This window comes from Grammomys surdaster, unplaced genomic scaffold (assembly GCF_004785775.1).
Source record: "Grammomys surdaster isolate TR1022 unplaced genomic scaffold, NIH_TR_1.0 125951, whole genome shotgun sequence".
Taxonomy (NCBI): Eukaryota; Metazoa; Chordata; class Mammalia; order Rodentia; family Muridae; genus Grammomys; species Grammomys surdaster.
Genome location: NW_021620772.1, coordinates 987216 through 991843, shown reverse-complemented (window position 1 = coordinate 991843; position 4628 = coordinate 987216). Strand labels below are relative to the sequence as shown.

Sequence of the window (4628 nt, the reverse complement as noted above, 5' to 3'; positions counted from 1 at the left end):
GTCCTTCCTGAAGAGCAGACTTTGCTGCACAACTAAGGAAGTCATCTTGTGGCTGAGTCTATCTATTCCTCCTTGAGAGATTTACATGTTTTCCTTTTAAGACCATAAATTGACCAAATAAAATCTGTATATGTTATGAAAAGTGATCAATTTTGGACAAAGTCTACTGATTAAAATGTTAATATAATATTAAAGAATAAGCTCACAGGAAAACCTAGGATAGCTTTGGCCTAGCATCATAGATTCATATAGTGCCACCAATTAAAGAGGTCTAAAATAGGACCAGTTAGCCTGTAGTGGCATTCAATACAAATCCTTTTATTCCACTTGATGGAGGCTACTTAAGCTTTGTGCTCAATCCTAGGTTGGTCTATACTCATCAGATTTTTTGGGGAAAAGTGAACACAACAGAAATCTATCTTGAGCAACTAGCAGATCGATTACAATATAGTATAGCATGGATCACACTATATTAGTATAGAAAGAATAATGTTACATGGTATAAATTACACATAATCGTATTTACTACACTAGAAAGTACTTTCACAAGATACTGTGTATTTTGCAAACTAAACTAGTAATCATAAGTCTGTCAGTATGTTGTACTTGGAAAATGGAGAGGAGAGGTTTACCTACAAGATTTGTGGCCCCCACGTCTCCACTGAGCCAGGGTCAGAGAGCCTGCCTTTTCATTTCCCAATATATAATTATGTCAAGTACTTCCAATCTGCTTAAAGGAGTTTCTCCACTTTCATGGGGCCATAGTGGTAGTTTTAGGCAGGCTTTTTGATTGCTGTAAGGAGTCAGTAGCAAAAAGAAGCAATCATTTATGCAATCTAAATCCTTCAAACACAAATCATTCCTCTCAACAGTATAATTTAAGCAACAAAATTAAGCAGTTCAATTGTCCAAAACAAATTATAGATTTAGAACCTCTGTTCTGCCTAATTATACTCCTTATTTCGCAATATTAAAACCAATTAACATCAGTACTATTGAGCAATGGAATTGACTAATAAACCTTCTCATGCCCTTCCTCAGAGAAACATTTTAGTATGTTTTCATGGGCCCTGGGTACTCAAGGGTGTGAGACTGTTAGAATTTCCTGAGGAATGGTGGTGGGAACCAGAATTAGTCAGGAGGTGGTAGGCCAGGTTCAAGGCACATTTTATTTTTTGGTATAGTCAACTAATGGGCCATGATTGTCTCCTGGAACTGAGGCAGTTGGACTGTTGAGCACAAGGGCTTCCACATCAATCTCACAAAATCTAGTTATCTGTGATGTATAACAAGTGTGTACTTAAGTAGGGTATTTGCTCAGTTGTGGAACTCTTTGCTCTGGGTGGTATCTTCTTTGATACTTGTGATTATTTTGTTAGATGTGTGACCATAGCATGAGTAACAAATACTTAAAAAAATCTTATTATTTTGTACATACAGGTATTTTGAATAAAAATATGTTTGTGCTTCACATGCATTCTTAATGTCCACAGAATCCAGAGGAATATATAGGGAACCCTGAAATCAGAGTTATAAATGACAATTGTAATCAGCTCATGGGTGCTGGGTATAGAACTGATGTTTGCTGGAAGAATAACCAGGGCTCTTAACCATGGAGCCATCTCTCCAGTCCATAGCATACACACTTTAAAATGTTTTTCACAATCCATTTTCATAATTATGATGCTCACTCATCAAGGCTGCACTTTTGTCTCTTTATGCATCAGATTGCCATTTCACCTTGGCAGTAACAGGCTGTGTGATAAGCATGGGGTATCCTGCACGGTTGTACTACTGTATTAGTTGCTAGAATGAAGAAAGGAGTTCTTTATACAGTACAAGGAAGGAGTTCTGAGAACCTGCCTTTCCAAGGACATAAGAACAGGCCACTGTCAACTCAACAGCTGGCAGGTCAGCCACTATGCTAGACATCTCATGTTTCATTTAATTTCCAATAAACTTCATTCAATTGCTAGAGCCACATTGGAAAAAGTACAGTGGCTCATATCAGTTTTAGAAATTATTTCAGAAGCTAAAAATTCAAAGCTAATTTTAAGTAACCAAACATGTCCATATTTATAAAACCTCAATATCAGTAAAATACAGGAGCAGTTTAAGAGGAACTCACCTTAGTGTGTTAGTAGGTAAATACGTTTAATAAAGTTTTCGCAGCTTCATTCTGACATCTAACTAGTTTCTTTGGAAACATAGTATGGTAGATTCAATGAGATGGCTCCTATTTGTTCATGGAATTGAACACTTGTCTTGAATTGTTTGGGAAGGATCAGGAGATGTGGCTTTATTGGAAGGAGGTATGTTATTAGGTGTGGACTTTGTGGGTTTCAAAAGCCCATACCATTCTCAGTTAGCTCTCTGTCTGCCTTGTGGTTGTTGTTTCAACATATAAGCTCTGAGCTACTTCTCCAGTATCACACCTGCCTGTGTCCTGCCATGTTCCTCCTCCCAATTAAATTATTTCTTTTAAAAGTTGCCTTGGTCAGTCATGGTGTTGTTTTATCACGGCAATAGAAAAGTAACTAAGGAGGAGCTTTGGGCCATCGAGGTTAAACCTGACCTAGTCTTCCCTGGAAATAGGTTCCTTGTCAGGAATTAAGATGAAAACTCATGTGACTCGTAAAGATATACCCCCATGGGTGAAAATTCTTACAGACCTGGAAAAGCCAGAAGTATTGCAAGTCAACAAGCTGGTGCTAAACTCTCTGTTCGGCCCACAGGGATCTCGAATGCCTCACTTCGAGCAGGTGGGCCGGGTCATGTTTGAGCTCAAGACTCTGGAATCTTCTGATCTTACCGAGATCTTAATTTATGGCTCTGAAGTAAAGAAGTTTCGGACTAAATGGATGCTTCAGTCCATGGCTGAGAGGTACCGCCTGCGCCAGGAAAGAGGCATGCTCAAGCTGGAGGAAGGCATGGAGGTCCTGGAACTAGACCAGGGTTCGAAGAAGAAGTAAAGCCAGTTTCCAGTCATTGTGAGTCCCACCTGGACACAAGCTGTGGCTGGCCAGTGTTTGGTTCTGACAATGAGGTTTTTTTTTTTTTTTTTTGGCCTGACATGAGTATTAACTTTGTTAGGTCCTTCAAGATATTCTTGGATCCCTACTGTGTATTCTGATGTGAATATCTGCATGTCATCATTAAAACATTAAAAGAGCCAGAAAAAAAAGAAAAGTAACTAAGAAATACAGTATCTCTCCCGGAGAGATATAGTACAGTTGTCTAGATCTTCATTCTTTCCATTACTTCTACAGGGAACTATTCCCAGAAGCAGACTAGGAACATCACTTTCCCAAAGTAGCTGCTGGAATGCAGAGGGCTTTGGGACAAGTGAGATTTTTGCACATTCATTTGGATTCCTTTTGCCCTGTGGATCATCAGTATTACAGTCTAGGTCCCAGAAATTACTCATCTCAGCAATGGCAGGGTCATTCTTGGAATGGGAACCAAACTTCAACATGTTCAGGCTATCTATTTTTTGGACTGAAGTTGTCTGACATGAAATCTTTGGCTAATTGTCCCCAGTAAGCCACTGTACTTAGCAATTCTTAGAAGATACTCTAATATCTGGAACAGATATTAGTAGCTGGAACATCTACTCTAAGTGCTTGTCATTTCCAAGTCACCTTTAAATGAGTAGATAACTTCAAGACACAGGAACCAAGAAATTGGCTAACTAATCATACATACGACTGCTGACTCTACTTGGCCACAGCTGCTCTATGTAAGCATATCTGTGTATGACTGGTATGTTGGGCCATTTCTTCCCAGTATTCTTCACTATATATAACCCTCAAATTCCATATTTACTCCTAAGTTTCAGCTCAACCTATTTAATCAGTCTCACTGCACAACTTCTGCTTATATAGAGCATGTTAGAACACATATATTGACTATCTGTCTCCCTTCTCCAGTACCTTCTCCTGCCTTCTGATGCAACTTTATCAATAGTCATAGAATCTTCACTATTATGGCTCAATGGCAGATGATATGATAATGTCTTCCAGTGAACATCCATGAGCCTTTGTAAATAATTTCATGGTTCTTCTTACAATCTTACAAAAGGAGGAGTCAGTGTATCAATTTTAATGCAGTTTTTTTTAAATGGGCACAAAAGGACTAAAAGTTAAAGAATATACTCACTGCACCTTGGCTACTATAGAGTGGATAGAGTTTTAGCAGGAAAATGGGCAGAGATTTCTTTGAAAAATGAACAATTTAAAAACACCCAACTGTCCCACTTTTCTCCTTTGATTTATAGTGTTTTTCCATCCACATATATTCTATATTCAGATGATGAAATGATTAATTTTCAACCCCGAGAATCTTGATTAAAGCATTAATCACCATGTTGTAAATTAGCTTAAGTCTTAAGATTAAAAAAAAAAGTGTGTTGGTTTGTGTTGTCTCTGTTTTCCCACCGATTGCTGCCTCTGCATGAAGAAAACAACACCTTAGGTGTGAAATATTAGCACAAAATATCACAGCATCTTGGAAAAAAAGTTATTTTCTACCCAAACACTTCTACCCGATGTGTTTCAGCCAACAGCTATACTATTTAAAAAACCCTTGTTTTCATAAGTGGTTAGTATTCTTTGTACTTTAGTTTGGGG

The 4628-nt window shown here is 38.1% G+C and overlaps 1 pseudogene; it reads left to right on the top strand.

The window, feature by feature from the left end:
- The first annotated feature begins 2615 nt into the window (after nt 1-2615).
- Nucleotides 2616-2972, top strand: LOC114609276 (annotated as a pseudogene).
- The last annotated feature ends 1656 nt before the right edge of the window (nt 2973-4628 follow it).